The 23,371-nt window shown below is 48.3% G+C and overlaps 1 pseudogene; it reads left to right on the top strand.

The window, feature by feature from the left end:
- Positions 1-384: 384 nt before the first annotated feature.
- LOC123777219 (small nucleolar RNA SNORA70) lies at positions 385-507 on the top strand (annotated as a pseudogene).
- The last annotated feature ends 22,864 nt before the right edge of the window (positions 508-23,371 follow it).

The following is a 23,371-nucleotide window of genomic DNA, read 5'->3' as shown; positions in this document are numbered from 1 at the left end:
GGAGGGTATAAAGAGATATGTATAGTTCAATGGAACACAATAGAGAGTCCAGAAATAGATCCACACATATGTGGTCGTTTGGTTTTCAGTGAAGAGCCAAAACAATCCTATGGATGAAGCAGTCTTTTCAACAAGTGCGGCTGGCACAGTTGGCTATTAATATGGAGGAACATGAACATTGATCCCTATCTCACAAAGCACACAAAATTTAATTTGAGATGAATGACAGATTTAAATGTAAAAGCTAAAACTATAAAGCTTCTGGAATAAAACATAGGGGATGTTTTGACCTGCAGATGGGCAAAGGTTTCTTAGGCAGGAGACAAAAAATAATAATTATCAAAGGAAGAATCATAATTTAGATTCTATGAAAATTAAAAACTTCTGCTCATCAAAAACCTCATTAAGAAAATTATGGTGTGCGGTGGCTGCACACAGTGGCCTCCTCAGTAGTGTATGCAGCCTGTTGCTGCATAGGGGTTGTCCTAAGGGACCTTGGAGACCACACTTTCCAGTGAACATGCATGTCTGACCTCATGCTGTCCCCAGTCTATGCTCCAGACAGGTATTCGGGGTGCCTTTGGAAAGGCATAGTGACCATGGTTCACACTGGCCAAGTCATCATGTCCATCCACACCAAGCTGCTGAACAAGAAGCATGTGACTGAAGCCCTTTACAAGGCCAATGTCAAGTTCCCTGGTGGCCAGGTGACCCACATCTCCAAGAAGTGGGGCTTTACCAAGTTTAATACAGATGAATTTGAAGACATAGCAGCTGAAAAGCAGTTTATCCTAGATGGCTGTGGGGTCAAAGACATGCCTAATTGTGCCCCCCTTGGACAAATGGTGAGCCCTGCACTCCTGAGAGCATCTGCATCACCCCCTCCTTACTCACACCTACCAATAAATCCTACTTCCTATCCAAGAAAGAAAATGGGTAACAAGTAACAGACTAGGAGGAAATATTTGTAAAACATATCCATTCAAGGAATTATATCAAGTATATATAAGGAACTAGGGGTGCCTGGGTGGCTCAGTCATTAAGTGTCTGCCTTCAGCTCAGGGCGTGAGCTGGAGTCCTGGGATCGAGCCCCACAACAGGCTCCTTTTCCAGGAGCCTGCTTCTTCCTCTCCCACCCCTCTTGCTTGTGTTCCCTCTCTCGGTGCCTGTCTCTCTCTCTCTCTCTCTCTCTCTATCTCTCTCTCTCTGTCAAATGAATAAATAAATAATCTTTTTAAAAAAGTATATATAAGGAACTAAAACACAATACAAACACAAACAACCCAACAAAGAGAGGGGAAAAATATTTGAACAGACATTTCAAAATAAGGTGGGTGTTCTAAATGTATGCCTGCCCTATGACCCAGCTTTTCCACTTCTAGGTATTTACCCAAAAGAAAAGAAAACGTACATCTACAAAAATACTTTTACAAGAATATTCATGGCAGCTTCGTTCACAGTAGCCTCTAACTGGAAACCACATCACATAATGGGAAAAATGGATTAACAAATTATAACCACTACTCAGTGATACAAAAGGAACAAAGTACCAACACATGCAGCAAAATGGATGAATCCCAAAAACATGATGAGTAAATACTATTTGGTTTCATTTACATGAAATTTTAGAAAGGTCTTTTTAAAAATGAAAACTGATTGCTTCTGCAAGATGAGAACAGTGATTGACTGGAAAGGGGCATGAACAGACTTCCTGTGTGATAGAAATGTTCCATATCTTGATAGGGATTTGGGTTACACATGTGTAAGCATTTGTCAAATCTTCTGGAAGAATATACTTTAATAATCTGTGTATTTTACCATTTCACTGATATAAATTTAACACCCCCTGACACATACACACACACAAAGAACCACTAGCAAATACTGAATTCTGCTTAATGATATACATGATGAAGTGTTTGGAGTGATGTATACTGATGGTCTGCATCTGACTTTAAAATATACCAAAAAATAAGATGTATTGAAGGGTAGGTATATGGATAGATATTTGAAGGAGATATGACAAAATGTTCACATTTGTAGAATCTACACGCTGAGTACCCAATTGTGAGTGCTTGTAGTTCTTTTCATGTTTAAAATCTCATAATAAACCTTTGGGGAAAGGGGAGTCGAAAGAGGGGGTGCAAAGCTGGTCAAGAATGGAAAAAACTCAGAATAGCCTTCAGGTGAGAGCAGAAAAGAGTGGTCAGGATTTCCTGGGTGAAAGAAAGGTTCAGCTAGGGTCCTACAGCCCTGTATGTCAGAAAGCCAGTCAGCATGAGTCCCAGCAGTTCTCTGTCAACAGTCATGCCCAGCCAGCCTTATCACACCAATCCAGTAGGACGTGTGAAGGACAGCATGATGCCATGCGAGTGTCTCCCTATAAGAGTGTCTTCCCCACAGGACCCCCAAGGGCAGGGACTAGGTATCCCCCATCAGACTAAGTGCTTACTTTAAATAGGACCTAGGTCTTCCCCACCACACCAGGAGCTTCCTTAGGCTAGAAGTTGTCTTTTCCGTCAGCTTGGGAACTCTTTTAGGATGGGGACTAACTCCACCATCAGAAGGCCTCCCCGGATGTATGTGCCATTTGATAGGGGCTTTTCAGGGGCCTGCCAATGGTTTCCTGTGTTTCCCCCAGGATTCCTATTTGGGCTGTGCAGGCTGAGTGTTCTCAGCAGAGAGTGAGGGAGGAGTGATTGACAGTATCCAAGCAGGAACATTCTAACTTCAATCATCCCAGAAACTGACACTCACTTACATTTAGCCAGGGAAAAGCAACATTAGTTCAGTGTAGTGATTGAGACTTTACACGCCCTAAAGTGAAGAAATTCTAACTTGAGGTTCCCCCAGCAACTGTAGCTGGGCAACGTCACCCACAGGCATTGGCAGCAGGTCACAGCGCTCAACAGCTTATTGGGCAGGTGGAAGCACATCCGCCTTCACACACCTGGGCTCACAGGAACTGAGGGTGGGGTGTGTGCCCAGATATCCAGAGAAAGGGGGATGGTGTTGAGGTCCCAGGAAGAACAGACAGGAGAAGAGAGAGAAGAGCCAGTGTTTTCTCTGCTTCTCTTCAGAGGAATCCATGAGACAACTAGTATATCTCCCCCATATCTCATTCTCCCTCTCTCTCCCTCTCTCTCTCTTTCTCTCTCTCCCCCACCCACCCGTCTCATGAATATACAGATGCACAGCTTAAAGTATGATTCATGTTCTCAAGGGTAAGTTCCCTAGCAACTGATGACACATTTTCAAGGGGTTACATGATTGGACACTAGACACCTGGCTGAGAAATGGAACGAACTTGGTAATTGTATGGGATACAAGATCTATTCATCTCCCATCCTTCAAGCCAGTTTCTCCAAGAGCCTCCCCCAACCTCTAACCCCTATAAGTTTGATTAACTTCCAGGTTTTCCTTGGGACTCACTTTCTAATGTGATAATATAGCTTGTTTTTATTATTCTGGGTGAGATGGAGAAAGGGCCATTAAGCTAGGCCATGAGAACTAATCTCCCATTTTCTATGTCAGAGTTTTTCAAAGTGTCATCCTGTGTTGCTTCTAGGTTATTTAGGAAACTAAATAACCTAAAATGTCTTTCACTACAAAACGACTATCTCCTGCAAAAAAAGACTTAAGTGTGTTTCTAGGGTCAACAAAAGTAAGAGAAATATGTAATAGTCCCATCCATCCCCCCAAATTTACTGAAACCAGGGCAAGGAGTAATAAGTAGCAGGGCAACTCAAAAGGCAGGTGTTGGAACAAGACAAGGATACTTACTTTCACCATTGCTATTTAACTACTAGAGCGATTAGACAAGAAAAATAAATAAAAAGCATCCATGTTGGAAAGCATGAAGTAAAACTGCCTCTGTTTATAGATGACCTATGATCCCATATGTATAAAATCCCACATAATTCACAAGAAAGCTCCTCGAGCTAGCAGTTCAGCAAAGTTGTAGGGTATAAGATCAGTTGTGTTTCTATATACCTGAAAGATAGAAAAGGAAGTTAAGAGAACAAAATAATTCATAATTGCATCTAAGAGAATAAAATATTTAGGAATAAACTTAACCAAGGAGATGACTCATACATTGAAAACCACAAAAATGGCCAAAAGAAATTAAAGAAGACCTAATTAAATGGAAACTTAAGGGAGAAAAATTTACCACCCCAAAATGTAAATCTTTGGCATGTGAATTATTTTAGGCTGATTACTTTCAAGAAATAGGAGACTCAAGAAGTTTTTCTTTATTGCCTCCCTCTAACTGCCTAAAAGAAATTTAGATAGAGGACCTGTTCCAGGAAGAGAGCTATCACCATAGATGACTACAGTATAATATGAACTAGGTGTGGTAGACAGGAAGGAACCCAACAAAGTCATGTTAAAATTCCTCTGTGTCTCCTTGTATCTGCACAACCCAGCAAATATTTGTTTACCAAATATTTACTCCTTTTCATCCTCCTGTAAATTGTCTTCCTTCTCTTTGAAGTCCCAAACCCATACCCCCTTCTCCTTAGCTCTAGGTGGCATATAAGCCCCAATTCCCTGACTGCCTGGAGGCCTCATATTCTTAAGGAACTCCTGTAGATGCATGATTAAACTTGATTTTCTCCTGTAATCTATCTCATGTCTATTTAATTCTTAGATCAGCCAAAAGAGCCTCAAAGGGTAAAGGAAAATTTTCCCTCCCCAACAAAACACATCCGATGTTCATAGGTAGAAAGACCATATTGTTAATTAAGATGCCTATACTAATTGAAGTGATCCACAGATTCAATGCAATCCTTATCAAAATTCCAAGAGCCTTTTTTTTTTTTCTGAAATGGAGAAGTCAATTGTCAAATTCATGTGGAGTTGTAAGGGGACCCTGAACAGCCTAAACAATCTTGATAAATAATAACAAAGTCAGAGGACTCACATTCCCCCAATATCAAAACTTTGTAGGGGCGCCTGGGTGGTGCAGTCGTTAAGCGTCTGCCTCCGGCTCAGGGCATGATCCCAGAGATCTGGGATGGAGCCCCACATCAGGCTCCTCCGCTATGAGCCTGCTTCTTCCTCTCCCACTCCCCCTGCTTGTGTTCCCTCTCTCGCTGGCTGTCTCTCTCTGTCAAATAAATAAATAAAATCTTAAAAAAAAAAAACCTTGTAGTAACAAAGCCACAGTAAACAAGAGTATGGTACTGGCATCAAAAGGCATTATCAAAAAATTGAAGACAACCCACAGAATGAGAGAAATTACTTGCAAATCATTTGACCTCAGATATTGGAATTATCTCACTAGAGTGTAAGCTGCATGAAAGCAGGTATTTTTATATGTTTTGCTTACTGCTGAATCCCCAACTTCTACAACAGAAACTGGCACATAGTAGGCACTAAATAAATACTTGATGGGTAGTCAGATATACAAATAAAATGAATATGTATAAATGTTTAAAGGAAACTTGCAGGGTAAGGTCCTTTAGGACACTTACCGAAGATCACATAGCTAAAAAGTGGCAGAATCCAGGACTCAGTCCAGGAGTGTCTGACGCCAAAACTGGGTCCTTAACCTCTTTGTTATTATACTGCTTCCTCAGTAACCCAAGGTAAACCAAGGTTTGATTTTTGAGGGGAGACAGCAGAGTGGAACTTTTCAGACCATGTCCAACTTGAGTTGTTTCCTAGTTAGGACTCCATCTGGACTCCCTCTCAACACCTACTTGCCTTTCGAAGAAAACATTTCCCAGGAAATGGGCACCCCATGTCTTTCCATACATGTGAATAGAGTGGGAGGAGGAAGGGAGAGTTCTTGAGGGTTTTTTCTTTATTTCTTTCTTTTCTCTCTCTCTCTTTTTTTTTTTTTTTTTTTTTGGAAACTGTCCGGGGGATGTGGTGCTGCTACTGGTGGTGGCAACTGCTACAATCAGAGCTGTTTCGAAGCAAAGAACTAATTTACTGCATGAATGACTTTAGCTCAAAAGAAGAAATAAGGACGATCAGGAGTCCTAAGGGAGCAGAATAATAGGGTAATTTACACAGGGAGATGAGGGAGATGGGAGAAACATGCAGGGTAATTCTTCTGTATAATCTTTATTTTATATTTTTGCCCTTTTTCCCTTTGCCTCTCTGGGGACAAAGCCTCAGCTCAGAGATGCTTCCTGGCCATCCCCAGGGTTGATAACTGAAAAAAAAAAAAAGAAAGGGCAAGGGAGAGGAGGCTTCTCAGGCTGAGGAAGAGAAGGTCAAGAGGTGGTTTCATGGCTGTTCTCTAAAGCCAGCTTCTACTGGGAGGATGGTCTGTGGGAGGCTCCCATTAAGCCTTGTGGTTGGTGAGGATTACAAAGGATAGCTTCAGATGTCTAACTGAGTGCTGCATACAAAGGAGTTGCTATCTGTACCACCAGCTTGGGCTGGCCCCAAGCTAAGAGCTCACTATTACCCCTGTTATAGACTGAATGTCTGTGTCCCCCCTAAATTCATATGTTGAAATCCTAACCTCCAGTGTAATGGTTTTAGGAGGTGGGGCCTTTGGAATGTGATTAAGTCATGAGGGTAGAATCCTCATGAATGAGGTTAGTGCTCCTATAAAGGAGATGCTAGAGATCTCTCTCACCCTTTTTCCACTATGTGAGGACATAAGAAGTGGGCAGTCCACAACCCAGAAGGGGGCTCTTACCAGAACCCAACCATGCTGGCACTCTGATCTCAGACATCCAGCCTCCAAAACTGTGAGAAATAAGTTTCTGCTGTTTATAAGTCATCCTGATCTATGGTAATTTATTGTAGCACCCCAAATTGACTGAGACCACCCCATATTCTTTTTTTTCCAGCACAGAGAAGATAAGGGCTGGCAGGACTTTTAGATAGCATTTAGTCCAAGATACACAAAATCCACATCAAGGGAACCACCAAGGTTTGGGTACCAGGGCTTACTTCAGTGCATACTAGTTAGCCTTGGGCTTTCTCATGTGTAGTCAAGATTGTCATCTTCTTCACTGACATTTGTGAGGATCAAATAAGATGGTGTCTGACAAAGCACTTTGTAAACTGCAAAGTACCATATGAACGTGAGGTATTGTTGTTATTTGTCAATGAAGAAAACTCAGTCCCAGAGGGGTTAAGTGAGTCATCCAAAGTAACATTGCAAGTAAATGCAGAACAAGGGCTTGAACATAAGTCACCCTCCAGAGACAGTGCGGTGTAGTGGTTAACAGTACAGACTTTGGAGCAGGCTGCCTGGTCTGCCATTTGCCACTTTGGGTAAGTTAGTTAACATCCCTGTGCTTCAATTTCTCCATTTGTCAAGTGGGGATAATAATAATACTGACCTCATAGAGTTGTGTGACTATACGACTTCATATATGTGAAGAATTTAGAACAATACCTACAAATGGCATTTAGTAACTGCCAGCTATCACTATTATTCAGGAAATATGGGCTAAGCCCAAGGGATTTCAAATCATGTGGGGATCCCGCTTGTGGAAGCTCTCGAAGACCAAGTATGAAGAAGTGAGAGTCATGTTCAGCAATAGGGATTCAGGTTAGGCTGAGGTAGAGCTTCAAGTCTAGTAGAACCAAAAGGTCCTTCCTTGGAGTCAGGAGACCTGAGTTCTGGTCCCAGCTTGCCACCTAAGGCAATCTCTCTGAGGCCCTAGCATCTTGTCTATAAAATGAAACTGACAATTCTTTCCCAACTTGTCACACTATAGGGCTTTGCTTACACCCAAGTGGAAAATCTCATAAACTATAAAGTTCTGTGAACATATTAAGATTATTCCTGGCAATATAGATCACTGAAATAACTTTTGCAGGAGAGAGGAGAGAAGGGTGTGACTTTTCCTGCCTCTGAAAAATGCAAACAAGAGCCAGTTTACAGAATGTTGGATTGCCATCCTTTCTGACAGTGGAAGGATATTCAGGGTCCTCTGTGGCATAAGTCTGGTCTGGGTCTTCCCCAGAGTAGACACAAGGGAGGTAGAGCAGGGTAAGTCAGCTACCTACTCCACACCAGCCTCCACATTCTACAACATTCGTATATATGAAACCAAGCTAATTATATATCTCTACATGTTTCAAGGTCCCATATCACACACCTCCCCTCCTTCAGAAAGACTGCCTGGAGTCCTCCAGCAAGAGAACCTCACCTCTTCCCCCAGGATAGTTCTGCTGCTTACATAAAGGGCTAAATCTCAATTAACTAGAGTAATGGAACACAGGGACATGGAAGGAAGCCACAGACAGACCTGAGTCACAAATAAAATAAAACTAGTCAATCTTCCAACACATGTTATCATGTGGGTAAGGGGACACTGGACCCAGAGGTGCTCACTTCTCAGAAGGGGCTTGGAAATTGGGCAGGGGGTAATGAGTGTAATTTCAGAAAGGAGTTAACCTTGAGATCAGAAAGCCTGGAGTGGGGATGGAGAAGATGAGGTGGACTGTTCCGGTTGGGGCATAGGTAAGGGCTTAGATATGACCCTCTAACATAGAATTGCAGACATTGTCCCTTCATAAAAGAGGTCTCAATATGCACTAATCACATCTTCTAGGTCCCCTTATGGGAGTTAAGCACATTCCAGTTTCTAAAGTCTTTTAGCCAGAGGTAATGACATGGCAATAGTCTTATTCTTATACATCCCCTATTACATTATCATTTATTTGTTACCTTTACAACTCACCCACCCACCAGATTGGGAACACTTTGAGGGAAGGGATTGTGTCTAATGCACTTTACACCCCTGTGTCCAGAGCCTGGCATACCATAGGCGCTCACTGAATTTTGTTGAAGGACCGTTTGTTGAATTTAGAGATTAGAATGTGTCACTAGTTGTTAGAGACATTGCTGGATAACTGTCAACAGTACCTCTTAGCCTTTTCTAGAACTTAGAGAGCAAAAAACTCTACTCTACAAATCCACCTTTGCCTCGTGACCCTGACAGATCCAGGGAGGCTGTAGAAACCCTTATCAGATGGGAAGAGAGGGGCCTAAGCTCAAAACCAGTCCTAGAGCTGAGTTCTGAATGCTGACAGTGGTCATGACTCACTGAATAAAAATTGGGTTGATGGGGGGGGGGAAACCCAAGAAATACTTCAAAACATTCTGTTTCCATGTGGCAAGCTGGAACCGGGGCAATTGGAAGAGCCCAGTCTGGCATTGTCCTTGGAGTTAGCAGAGAGAGGTACTCTACTGATGAGGCTGGAGCCAGGAAAAACAGAAGGACTAGGAGGAAAAATAACCTGCCACAGAAAAACTCCAGTCTTATGGAAAAACAGTATCACATTTGATGATAGCTCAAGAAACTCAACAGAACTTTCATTATTCATTGTGTTTCAAGATAAAAGATCTGTTTCTGCTCTATGCTGAACCATATTTGAATTACCTAGAGATGGAAACCAGTTTGAGAGCCCCAGATATAGCCTCTGTTGGCAACTTGCACCCACCCTTAAGGAGGGCCTAGCACTTTAGCCAAGACCCCAACAGCTGATTCAAGTACATCATAAACTCGTAGCCAGTTTTACTGAAGATTTCATCAGAGGATGGAAGATTGGGTTACATTGCATACCACAGAGAAAAACAATAAAAATGTTGATTAGAAAACAACAACAAGCAAACATCATCCAGCTTCTTATGTCCCAAAGTGAGCATTAACGATCTGACCTGAACACTGGGCTCATGCTTCTTGGAGGCTGGCCACAGTTTTATATACACTGACCTACCCCATCCCAGACCTCTGTCCCTTCACCAGTAAGCGGCCACAAGAACTCCATAAAGGGCCAGTTATTGCCACAAACAGAAGCACAGGAGTTGTTCTCTGTTACCTGTACATAAGTGTTCCTACTTAATGTGTGAAATCACCTATTTGGTGATCGAATGGGCTCTATATTTATGGTTGTAGCTGTTGTGTTGCTATAGCCTGTGGTTTTATGGCCCTAATTTTATAATAAACTGTAGTTTTAATTTTTCTCCTTCTTCCCTGCAGCCAGAGTCTCCTGGATGGGGGGGAAGGGAGAGGGTTCCTGTCCAATAGCTCTAGGCCACCTGTCACAGCAAAAATCCTCACTAGAGCCAAACCAACCCACCTGCTCCTTCATCAAAGAAGAAGGTCACCTACCCTGTGGGGAGGAGGCCTGAGCAGCCCAGATGCCCTCCGTGTCGGAGGCCTGAGCTTCGAAAAGTAGCAAGTTCATCCTGTAACTGTGCCAGGACAGTGCCAGCTGTTCACAGCCCCCAGGAGATGCCCAAGCTAGGGCAAAGGGAAGGCAGGGGTCAGGAGAAGGAGGCCTGCCAGTTGGAGGACCTGACCCTAGCCATAGGCACAGCATCCTTAAAAAGAAAGAAGGGCAGACAAGCTTCTGTCTCTGTCCGTGGTGCTGACTCATGCTTATAAACTTGATCCTGATTGTTTTCTCCTAAACGCAGGATTCTGGTGACTCTCACCCAGCTTCCTTTGCTTTTGCTTCCCTTCTTGATGACATTTTAGCAATTTTCACACTGATGCAGAATAAACAGAATCATGACTTGTGTTTCACAACTGATGCAATTGGTTTTGAGTAATGCTGACAATTCCATCACATTTCCAATATTTACAAGAAAGTGTTTTCCTTTGGGCATTTGAGGGGCTTTTCCCCCTTAACACACTGTTGCTACTCACAGTCCCTACACACAATGTAGAGGTGTGAAATGGAGAAAGAATGGCATCAGCGGGAGCTATTGGGTGAGTAGAGCTCATCCCAGCAGGACGCTTCCCCACCTGCAGATTTACTATTCTAGGGAGACGCCACATGACCCTTGTGGAGCAGAACGGGCTGTTTGAACATTTCCAATCTTTCAAAGCCACTTAGTGTGACAGAAACTCTCCCAAGAGGCATATTTGAGATCTGGAAGGCAAGGATAAAGAGGGAGAAGCCCCACCCAGCTTCACTCTCCAGAGAAGGGAGAAGGATGGACTCACCATGACAAGAAATCTGGTATTTTGCCTGCCGCAACCGAGACGGGGGTGCAGGTGGAAAGATAGAGGCAATCTGAAAGGACTGACTAAGAGATTCTTGTAGGCCCATTCTGTTCTTATCCATGGTCCGCCATTCATTTTGGAATGGAAGAAGTATGGGTTCTGTACTGGAAACTAAGATCTACCACTTGCTAACTGGTCAGTTTGGACCAAATATTTCATTTCTCTGGACTTTTGCTTTCACATCATAAAACTAGTCTGATAATAACAATCCCTCCTCACAGGATTCTCCTGAGGACTGAGTGAATGACATGTCCTCCCTTCTGTGCCTCACTCATTTCAGACATACAATAAGCCTTTGAACACTGCCTCAGAAATCCAAGAAGGCAAAGGCCCCTTGAACTTCAGATTACTTCTATTATGACTGTAATTGGGCCAGATGGGGGATTCTCATTGGCCCCAGGGTCTTCAGAACCACAGGCAGATCCTGCCCCTCCAGGAAGCTGGTTGAGAAGACTCACAAGGGGAAAAGCAAAACAAAAACAAAAACAAGAATGTCAGGGACTACAAAAGATATGAGAGATTTTCTAAATTGAGTCAACCAGAGTGAGGCCCAGAATGGGGTAAGGAGCCTTCTGAAGTCAAACAGTGACCAAGTGTGCTCTTATGACTTCCAGGCCTTTTCCTCATAACTCAACAAAGAGTACAAAGTCTAACAACTTCAACTTGGTAGAAGGAGGCATGATATATGCGTGTTTCCAATTTGAGCTTTTCTGCCCCAGATGATGAGGAACAGGACAAGAGAATCCTTTTCTTGAGGTTTCCTTGTTACAGTCTCTGTCCAACAAAATTAGAAAGGAGGAGTTCCTGTCCTTGGCATGTGATTGCATGTGTGCGTACACACACACACACACACACACACACACACACACACCCTTCAACTTTATCCCTGGGCTCCCTGAGGGTGACTTACCCCTCTCCCTCTTCCCTCCAGCATTAAGTTGAATCCTCCTCTTCAGTTATTTCATCTTTTTGCATTTGAACTTTATATTTTCTGCCTTCAGTCCCCTTAATTCCTTCAGACCAGCCCCTCACTAGACAAGGATACTATCTCCCCCCCGCCCCCGCAGCCCAAGAACGCCCTAAGGGAGGTAGCCATGATAGCTTGTTGGGTTGGGTGCTCCTCCCCATTGGGAGCTGTGCGTCCCTCATTGGATTCACATTCCCACAGGACAAGGACTGGTCTCCCCCAGGAGGCAGAGCCCTGTCTCTTTCTCTCACTCCTCAATACTTACAATGATAGTGTGAGCTCAGAGGAAGGGGGGTAATTACAAGAAAATTATACTTGGGCCAGGAGTTCTTTCAGGAGTCAGACACCTTCCTAAAAGTGTGAAGGAAGTGCAACACCCAGGAGTCTGAAATCTCTCTTTCTACATTTTTACAGGTTCACATCCTACCTCCCATCCCCCTCATCCCAGCCCCAGAAACATCTCCATTATTCAGTGTATCCAAAGACAGGAAAGCATCTTGGGAACTTTGGTGCTAAGCTGCTAATTGGGGTCTGTGGCTTGGAGAGAAGGGTTCTTGTGTCACAGAGATAGTGTTCATGTGTCCTTGCCTGCTGGAGCCCTGAGGTGGGGCTGTCTTTACTCCCTTCCTGGGGGCAGGCATATGTCGGCAGAGCTAGAACCAATAGACAAAGTACTCTGTATCTGAAGGTGGTAATGATGAAGTTCTGAGAGCCACACAAACTTCATTCTAATTCACTCATGACAAAGGTCAGCTCCAATGCGCTGATGCCCCTCCAAGCCATTGGTGGTTCTCAACTCTGTGTTGGAGGAGCCCCAAAACTCTCACCTCTTTAGCACAGAAAGACAGCACTAATCATTTAGTCTAATCTTCTCATTTTACAGATTGGTAAATACAGGCTCAGAGAGATTGGCCTAGTAATGTAACATTCTGTCCATGTCTGGAATTCAGAACTCCCACCTCCTGAGCAGGAGAGAGACATCATGGGAGAGCAGAAAAGGCTCTGCAGTCAGACAGGGCTGGTGTTCAAATCCTTACCCTGCCACCTGCGATGCTCTGTGTTCTTGGGCAAATCACTTAACCTCTCTGGGTCTGTTTCAGTATTTAAAATGGGCTGATGATGGGTATTGTGGGAATTTAATGAGATAGCATGTGTAGAAGAGCTTCCTACACAACAGATGATCAAGAAAGTGAATTCTCTCTCCCTAGTCTCGACTGCTCTTCACCCACAGTCCACCCCCAGCTCCTTCTCAACCCCATCAGCAAATTTGCTCTCCCTAGAAGGCCTCCACCGTTCCTTTTCCTGCCACTGTCTAAGTGCCCCTGACTCCCTCCCCACCAGAGTAAGGAAGGAAGGAGGGATGGATGAGGAGGACTTTGAGGTCTCTGCCCACTTCTGAGCTCTATGCCCCACTGCTTGTTTTTTTGGGGGGTGTCTTTCCACCCATCTCTGAGAGGTAGCAGAAGTCCTTATACAACCAAGCGGAGGCAGGGAACAGAGCAAAGGTAGGAGGAAACTGGCAGGGTCAGTGAGCTGGCCTCTTTGTTCCTGGAAAATGAGTGCAATTTCCCTTCATTTTTGCAAGAAGCTGGGTCCAGTGAGCCAGCAGCGGCGAGGTGTTGCCTTGGTGAGTAATGGCCCAGCAATGGCTCTGCCCTTCACTTGCACCTCGTGCCCCAAAGATGAACTTGGGGCCAATGAGCCAGGGGGAGTGACAGCCTCAACTCAGCCATACCACCCCCTGCACCAGCCCCTCAACACTGCATTATTGCGTTTCTCCCCGGAGTCCTCCAAACCTGGTCTCGGGAGAAGCTGCCAGAGCTCATTGGATTCTCAGCACCAGAGGGAGATGGTGGCCCAGAGAGGGGAAGGGCCTCATCTAAAGGCACACAGCTGCTCAGAACCCTACCACCTGCCAGCCACAGAGGCTGTGGGACATTCAGACGCTCCCAGGGCCCTGCCACTAGCCTACATGCTTATCTACAAAGGAAAGGACTAAAACCAGAGGGACCTAGGAAAATTACCCAGCCTCAGTGCTTCCATCCGTGAAAGGTGATAATGGTAGCATCTCTGGGGTGGTTAAAGAATGAAACAGGTCAGCCTGGAACATGGTAGGTGCTTAATATGCACAGAGCCTGTGCACTTTTCCACTCTCTGTTTTCTCCCCCAAACATGGCAAGGGGGAGCAAGAATATCCAGGAATATCCAGGATGAGGCTCACAGCCAGTGTGTCCTCGTGCCCAGGAACGGACAATCATGTCTCCAGAGGAGTCTCGGGGGCACCCCAGGCCTGGGTTCCCACCACAAGATAAGAGAAGCTCCTGCTGAATTATGTCCCAGCCCTGGGCCTGAGTACGTTAGATCCAGACAGAGAAGGGGAGGATGTGATCATCTCTGCATCCACTGCTGTCCTGACCACCACCGGCTGTGGAGGGGCCACCGAGCTCTGTGCCCACACCACGGCCGACGTGGGCCTGGGTGCAGTGATGCCCATTGGCAGAGCCAGAGGAGGACTTGATCAGGAAGAGCACAGAGGAGTCCCCTGAGGGAGGGAGAGGGAGCCCTTTAAAGAGCCTGTCTCCGACCACGGTCACAGAAACTCCTACACCCCTGCTGGGAGCAAGGGCAGGCATCCCGGCCCGGCCTGCGTGCAGATCCGTGCTGCCCGCAGGGTGGGTGTGAGCAGACACGCCCCTGACCCATGGCCGCTGCTTCCCAGCATTTGCCGCAAGGCTCATCTGAGTCTTGTCCTTCCCAGGGAGGGTTGGTCCAAGTCCCAGGTCTCATCTTTGAGCCTCTTGGCAGATGGCAAACCTAAAAAGGCTCAGAGAAGGAAGGCGCCCTACCAACGTCACCCAGAGTGAAAGTAGCAGATGTCCGACTCCAGGTCTTGTCTTTTGAGTCCAAATTCAGTGCTGTCTCCATTGAAGTGTAACGCACACAAGTACACACGTGTGTGCCCTTGCACCCTCTCCCCAGCGCATGGGCACATGCGGCCAACATCAAGGGCTTACCACCACCAGGCCCCTTTCGAAGGGTTTATTAATTCAGGTTGAACCATTTCAACCCCTGTAGGAGGTAGGCACCCATTATCCCCATTTTTCAGGTAAAGAAACTGAGGCACAGAGAAGTTAAGTAACCATTCAAGGATAGATAATTAGAGCTTAAATGTGCATCTGGACTAGTCTGGTTTCTGAACCCAACCTCTCGACTGCTCTGCTATCTCTGATACACTGTGTCTTTGCACACACATGCATGCACACAACACACACACACACACACACACACACACACACACACCCCACCAGGAAATGGAAGCTGATTTGGGCCTTATAGTGGACCCCCTCTCCCCACAATCCCCTGCCCTGCCCAGTCCCCTGCATGGAAAAGGCCCCCACTATTCCCCTCCCCTGCCCCACACCCATCTCCCCGAGGCCCCAGCTCCTTGCCCCCCCCCCCGGGGGGGGGCCTTGGTTGCTTTGCAGAGATGTCCTCGCAGTCGGGAGGCAAGAACAGAAGGAAATATATGTAGCATCTTATTAGTAAAGGACATCTGAGCCTCTAATTAAAATTTGCCTAATGACCCAACTTCTCTGTCATTTTCACTCTCAGAGACATTAATTTAAGGTGACAGGTACTTAGGCAAAGGGAAAATTAATTTTTCCTTTAAAAAATGAAAGGGGGAAAGAGTGGTCTGCTCTCTTATTTATTGACTTATTTTTTTTAATGTTTATTTTTCAAACTCCCTCTCATTCTTTCCCAGTAAAATCTGACATTGGAGAATAATTCAACGAAGGGAAGGGGATGAGGAGGAAAGCATCATCGGGGTGGGTGGCCTGCTGGTGCGCACCTGCCCTGGAGACGGCTGATGCCCCGGAGTTCCCTCTGCCCAGGGCCCCAGATCGCTCACTGAGAAGCTGGCCGTGGTGCTGGGATTCCAGGAGAACCTGTTTTCATCCAGGCTGTTGGACTTGGCTGAGCCAATGGTATCTGTTTCTTCACAGAACAGATGGTGGGCACCTCTCCCTTGACACCAGCCTGCAGCCTCACTTTGGGCCTGGGCATAGTTCCCCCAGCAACAGGCTGCCGCCTAGAACATGCTGTTTGGGTGCAGGAACCAGGTGCGAGGAGCCCAGGGGAGGCGACCGTGGTCTGTCTGCATGACCCCTCTCCTGGGCCTCCAAACTCCTCATTCTTGGGTCTAAGGGTGGGGAGGGCTTTGGGCAAGGGTGAGGCCGTCAGAGCAGGGAAGCAGGGCAGGGGCTAGATAATATTCCCAGCTCGGGGTTTAGAGTCAGCACAAACCCACTGGGGGGATTGGTCCAAAGAATTCAGAAACATTTCCCTGCCTGCATAGGCTCCTCCAGACTCCCTGATATTCTCTGTCTCTTCCCAGGGGCCTGCTCCCGTCCTCCCTGTCCATCCCACCCCAGCTCACTGCCCCATGCCGGTCCCCAGGCCCTTCTACAGCCCTGTCCTCATCCTTCAGGATGTTAGCTTTGCAACTGGGTTCCCAGTAGATTAAGGGAGAGAGGGAAGAGGGGCAGATGGAGAGGAGGAGAGGTGAGAAGGGAGGCAGGTCCCTCCTTTTGGGAGATCTGCAAGTCCTGATACTTCTCTCTCTCTGTGTGCCCCTCTCTGATTCTCTTTGTCTTCCTCCCCCTCTCTCCATCTCCCCTCCAGCAACATGACTGCTGCTGGGAAATCTGTCAGCTTTTGCTTCCTGGGGAGCCGAGGGAGGCTTTTCTAGCAATTAGGCCAAGGCCTCTGATCCGAGAGATTGCTAAACACCTGGCAAGCAATAACCCGCTCCACTGGGCCCCGTGGGGAGGGCAGGAGGAGGGCAGCGCAGCAGTCAGAGCCTCTTTCCACCGCCTGGCCAAGGGGCCAAGGCCAACTGCAGAAAAGGCTGCGGGGGAGGAGAAGATATTGGGGACTGCAGTGGGGCCGTGGGCCTCCAAAGTCCTTCCCTGCGCACCACCTTTCAAGGACCAGAGGCCCAGCTCGCCCCAGCCAGGCCACCGAGTTGCAGGTCCCCCGCTGCGTAGGGCCTAGAAAAGAAGTTAGTTCTGAGGCCGTGGGCAGGAGAAGGTGTGTGTGGAGCAAAGAGAACAGGGTCTGGAGTCCAAAATCCCGGACCTGAGCTCCACCCCTTCCTTCCTGTGATCTTGAGCACATGTCACTGCTTTGAGCCTCCTCGGCCTCCTAAGTAAAATGTGGTTGCAGAGCGTCCCAGGGAGGGTCAGATGAGTTCATGGACAGAAACTTGCTGTGGAATGTGACAAGGACCCCCTCCCCCAGGCCCGCCCACTGCCACCACCCCTCCGCCCCTGGCTGGGGAAAGCTGCAATTCCAGTAATGCAAGGAGGGGAAACAAAGTGCCAAGGTTTTAAAGACGCCTGTTCATCTTGCTTTGCATACATTTGCATGTTGAGTTCAAGAGGCTCGTCCTAATTCTAAGGATGGAAAATAAAATAAATTAACGAATGCAAGATTAACAAATGCGATTCCTGCAGCCATTGTCTCCCTGGCTGTTCTGGGCTTGACACCAGGGAGACAAAAAATGTTCTCAAGGCAATCGACTTAATCATCTCCCAGCAGGAGCTCCCAGAAGGAGGGACCTTGTCTTTCCCACCCCTCCACCCCCCACCCCCAACCCCAGGTCTGTGCCGGGGCAGCTGGAGGCCAGGAGCTGGGGGGCCAGGGCAAGGAGGGGCCCTCCATGCGCCTCACGGTGAACTTGCAGTGTGGGACACGGTGGGACACACAGCCCGGGTGTGGACCCCAGCTCTGCCACCTCCAGCTCTGTGGCCTCGGGATATCACCTAACCTGTCTGTTCTTCGATGCCCTGAGGAGTCAAATGGGAATAATTTGGACCCTATAGCATTGGTGTGAAGACTGAATGAGTGAACGTGGGTCCAATACTCAGTAAAATGCTTGGTAAGCGTGCACTGGTACCACTGTTTTCACCACTGTCATCATCACCATCATTATCATCATCCTTATGGGGCAGGAAATGCACCCGGCACCAGGAACCTGAGACTTAGGGTTTTGCTCTGACCCTGCCCCTCGTCCTCAGGCCCGCTTGGCCTTTGTACCCCCAAAGGGACGGCCCAGATACCGTTGGCACTGTGACGCAGTTGGACAGCACCAGATCCCTGCCTGCCCCCGGGCTGCTGGCCGGCAGATGCCAGCGCGCGGAAGACACGCATTGCTCAGCTCCTCCTCTTGGGAAGGACACTGCCCAGTTGCCTGGGAAAAGCTCCGTCTTCCTGCTTCCACCACTCCCCACACCCTCTGCCCCAACAGATCTGAGACACCTCACCAGGTCTACAGACCGCCCGAGTGGCAGATCGAATCTCACCAAGGTGTCCAGGGCACCCACTCGGCACTGAGCGGTTCGCTCACTCACCACGGATCTCCCTCACTGCTGGGAGGGTGGTATCAGGATCCCCACTGTAAGGTCGGGGAGATCAAGGCGCAGCATAGAGCTGCTTGAAAGAAGTCAGCTTGCTAGAATGGTTAACCACGAGCCGGGAGACCCCCTTATGCCGGATTCCTTCCAATGGGCGGTAGTTCCGGGGTGGAGAAGGAGAGGAGGTGGAGAGAACACGGGGGCCCCACTTCCCACCTTAGCACCCCTAAGGCACAAGGCCCCCTGCTCGGGAAGCTGGCACCACCAGTGACTCAGGCCGAGAATCAACGTCAATGCCTGCCGGACATTTCTGGAACCCCTCTGATGGATGGCATCTGAAAGAGCCCCCCCGGGTGCCCCGGTCATGACCATGACCCCTGACCCACCCCACAGTGGGCTTCTCCACCTTCCCTCCACACCCTGAACTCATGAGTCTGCTAAGCTAAGTCAGAGGTCGGAAATCAAAAGCCCAGGGTCAGGGGCTCCCAAGTCCCACCAAATCCAGGGGGAGCCAGGACCGGGCTGGGCGAGGGTCAGGAGGGAAAACGGTGAAGGTCTCAAGAGCCAGCCCAGCCTCCAGGCTTCCCCCAGAACCCTCCTCGGAAGCCCGGAGTGGGCGGCCTCGGCTGCCGTCCCCATCTTTCCCAGCTTCCGAGGCCCCTGCTCAGTCAGAGGCCCATTAAGTTGATTAAGAAGCACATTCTGGAATGAAGGAACCATATTTCAGTCCCCAGAGGACCTTTCCCCACTCCCTCCCTTCTCTCTCTGCTATTCCTCTCCTTCTCCTCCTCTGCCAGGCCCCTCCCCGACCCTCCTTGGCCCTGTAGCTCACCCTGTGGTCCCCCAGATTCCAGGGGACAGAGATGTGAGCCAGACTCAGTCAGGACCAAGGGATGGGGTGGGCCAAGCTGGGCTGCGTTGATGTGGGAGATGTGTGGTCGGAGAGGGAAACAGGAATCTTCCTGGCATTGATCATATAATTTAATCCTCTCAATGGCCCTTCTAGGGAATTATTACTCCACTTTTTATAGACGAGGAAACAAAAGCTCGGAGGGGTTAAGTAACTTGCTCCAGGTCACGCAGCCAAGAAACAAAAAACGTCAGCTGTTCTGAAGCCCAGCCCTTCACTTCCGGTGTTCCCCTGTAATGCCTCCTCAAACCCCACTCCCACCAGGATCACACAGTCTGGCTTTTCCCATCCACCTCCTGGCCACCCAGCCCAGAGTGCCCAAATATCAGCTCAGACATTAACTGCATCCAATCACCTGGGAAGCTGGTTAAATTCAGAGGTTCCTGAACCCTCTCCCAGAGGTGCTTGGCCTGGGGTGGGGCCCGGGGAATTGTATTTTAACAACCTGCCTTAGTGGCTCCAATTTGCACATAGGTTTAGAAACCACTCTGTTTACCAAAATTCTTTATTTTATAGATGGGAAAACTGAGGCCCAGAGAGGGTATGCAATCAGCCCAAGGTCACACAGCGAAAGCCCGGAGTAAGGCCTAAGTCCCAGCTCCCTTTCAACTTGGAGGGCCATTAGCAGAGAGCAGCCAGGCCCCAGGCCTTCTCAGGCAGCACCCCCTCCTCACCTCCACCCCCACTTCTTCCCAAGTAACCAAACCAGGAAAGCTAGTGCAGGACATTTGCAGGGGATGTGGCCTGACTCCACATCCCTTTCCTGCTGGGCCTGGCGAGGACATGCTGTGTGGAAAGGTCTTTACTTTCTCTGGGCCTTATTTCTCCTATCTGTCCCTTGAATCTCTGAGATGCGACTTTTCTGTTTCCTGGAGAAGTAAGTCAGGGCCCAGAGACAGCAGCAGGACTTGCCCCTTTGTAACACTAAAGGTCCCACACTCGGGAAAATCATCTGCTTTGGACTCACCAGACTGAGGGCCACGTGCTCAGGGTCACACAGCACATGTCCTCCCGCCAGGAACTGGTTCCCTGTGAGGGAAGGACTGGGAAGTGGCATCCAGGCCTGCAAAATTCTCATGGCATAAACAACAAGAGCAACAAGAATGTAATGTTTCTTCAATTTTAAGAGGCCATTGATTTTAAGGGAAAGTCAAGTTAACAGCTTTTCGAGGGCAAAAGGGGAGCTACATTACATTACATGTAAGATGCATCTTGACGCCGGAATTAAAATGTTGGGAGGAAAGATAACCGGGATGTTCAGACTGAGGAAGTGCCACAGTGCTAAGAACCCCAACAGACGCGCAGCCCACCCCACGCGGCCCTTGTCCATCCACGAAGCGCTATGGTCACAACACAGTTCTTCCACTGCCGCGAGGAAAGGCTTCCCCAGCTGAGCCCAGGCATAGGCCTGTCTGTCTCGTGGACCCACCGGCCTCTTGTTCTTGGAGGCTCTTCTCCAGGGGCCGACACCTTGGCCAAGAAGGGTGGAGTTGGGGGAAGGCTCCCTGTACCCTTCTGGGGACTAACAGCATTAGCTCCAGCCTATAACACCAATGACCTCGTAATTTATATAGCGGTTTTCATTACTTCCCTCCTCCAAAGGCTTGTTCAATAAATTACCATTTTATGAATTCCAAAGTGCTCTGTGGAGCGCAGAGCTCCACCTGGCTCTGACTGCTGTAAGAGAAAGGACAGAGGGGGCTGGGGAAACGGGAAGGGGCTCCCCCAGATCCCAGCCACCAGGGGCTGCACAGCTTGCCTTACCCGAGGTGCGGGAACGCCACGGGCTTGGCGGGTGCCAGCCGGGCGGGGATCGAGTCCTGGTTTCTCCCCACATTCCAGCGTTGTGAGCTTGGGCCCCACTTCTGCACCTGTAAACATGGGGGGATCCAATCTCCTTTGTGGACTGTGAGGGAAATAAATGGGTTGATGGGATTACCATACCTGGCACACTGTAATTATAATAAGCACTATTTTCCTGTTACTGTAACCATCTCCTTCTCTGCTCTGGTCAGCTGTTACCCCCCACCTCCTCCAGGGAGCCCCCCCCCCCAGGATTGCCCTGCTTCAGGCCTCCTCTTTCTCTGCTCTTAATCCCCTCCTCAGCAAAATAAAATAGATTGATACTTACTGATATGGAAAATCTCCAGGATATATTGTGAAGTTAAAAAAGCAAGATGTAAGCCAATTTGTAGAGTATGATTCCAATTTAATACAATATATTTTTACAGATATGAATGTATTTAGAGAGAGATGGATATATCTGTCTGAGCATAGAAATAATCAGTAAGTAGTTTTCACAAACTGGTTAGTTTTTAACCTCTGAGCGATAGGTCTTACTTTGGAGGAGAGTGTCAATTTTAATAAATTTTTGTGTAATTTTATGTAGTGGCACTGGGGGTGACCTTTTCCTTGGGGTGTATATTTTTAATATACTTTTCAAGTGAATAAAGGAAAATAAAAGATGACTCCTCCTCCAAAGAATATGAAATCCCCTTCCCCTCCTTGCTCTGGGAAGATGAGGCCAGGGGTTAGATGCCGAGGCTCTGGTGCCACGGTCTCTGAAGAAGGAATTTCGAGGGGAATTTTTTGCACTCCAGTGAAGCGGGCTCTGGCACCTGTTCCCGCCCTTCCTACCCGCTCCGGTCTCAGCTCCGCCCTGGCTCCGCCCACACCAGAGGCCTAACCCTGTCCTCCTTTGGCATGTGCCTGGTGAGTTTGCACGTCAGAGGGCCTATCTGTGCACCCCTGGGTCTCCCAGAGGGAAGGAACTGGAGCTTCATCCTTCACCATCCTGAAGATGTGCCCGGACCCACTGTGGTCACCATGGCAACATCGCAGCACCAGGGGGCGCTGCCCAGAAAACAAGTTGCCTGGAAACAGGACCGAGGATGGGCAGGGTCCGACCAGAGGGACCCCTGTCTCCTCTTTCTGAGGAGGAGGACAAAAGGGGGGAGAAGCCAGGGAAGAGACACGGCCGACAGCGCGAGTGGGGAGGCCCAGCAAACCTCTCCTGGCCCTGGCCTCAGTTTCCCCGCTATGTAAAGAGACAATGGCAGACGGTCCTCGAGACGTTTCCAGGGCTCATAACTGGTGCCCTGGCGTGAGACAGGAGACCCAGAGCCAGGCAGAGAGTTTGGGCTCTGAAGCAGACAGCCTTGGTTGGTGAATAAGCTGTCACAAGGGTTGGCATTTGCCCGTGCCTCGGTTTCCATATCTATATAGAAGAGGAATCTTGGAAACTCCTACCTCTGTTGGTTCTTGTGAGGAATAAATATCGTTCTGCTTGCACAGTACACACTCGCAATATATGTCACCTATTGTCATTAAAATGCCCGGCACATAGTAAACACTCAATAAGCACGTTTGTTATTAATTCCTCCCCATACTGGTAGGTTCCAGACAGCCTGCACCCTCTCTCTGTGGATACAACCACAGTTATCTGTCAAGCACTTTCACTCTGCCATGCTTTGTTCGAGGCCCTGGGGGTACAAAGATTTAATAAAAAAAACATAATAATTCTTTACTTGTGAGTCTCACAGAGGAGGCGGGCCATGGAAGCCCACAGAGGGAAGATGCCACGCTGTGACTTGTGCTGATGGAAGTAAGAGGGGATGGGGGGTGTGGGGGAGGCGGTCCTGAATCACTAATGCCTGAGCTGGGGTTTGAATAAGAAGCTGGCCTGGCTGGGGACAGAAAGCCATTCCAGGCAGGGAATCCCTTCCACAAAGTCACCCAGGTAAGCATGAAAATGAAACGCGAGTTTTTAAAGCAGCAAGTGGGGTGCTGGTTGGGAGTGGGGGTCTGGGGCAGGCGCTGTGGAGAGCACAGGCCAAAGGGAGCACATGTGCCCTGGGCAGCTTCTGAGGGCCTGGACGTCACCCGAGGACCGTCTGGAGCAGGGGAGGACAGGGGGACACCTGGAGAGGAGGAGGTCAGGGCCGAAGCAAGGAGAGCAGCAGGAGGGCCATAGATGGCACGGAGGCCAGGAGGAATGGGAGCGTCGGGGAAGCACCCCCATCCTCTCCCTGCAGGCTCTGTAGCCCTGCGCTCCTGCCAGGGGCAGGTTGTGATTCGATGA

This window comes from Ursus americanus, chromosome 23 (assembly GCF_024610735.1).
Source record: "Ursus americanus isolate L20-20 chromosome 23, mUrsAme1.1.p, whole genome shotgun sequence".
In the NCBI taxonomy this organism is placed as follows: Eukaryota; Metazoa; Chordata; class Mammalia; order Carnivora; family Ursidae; genus Ursus; species Ursus americanus.
This window is presented reverse-complemented; position numbering and strand designations above follow the sequence as displayed.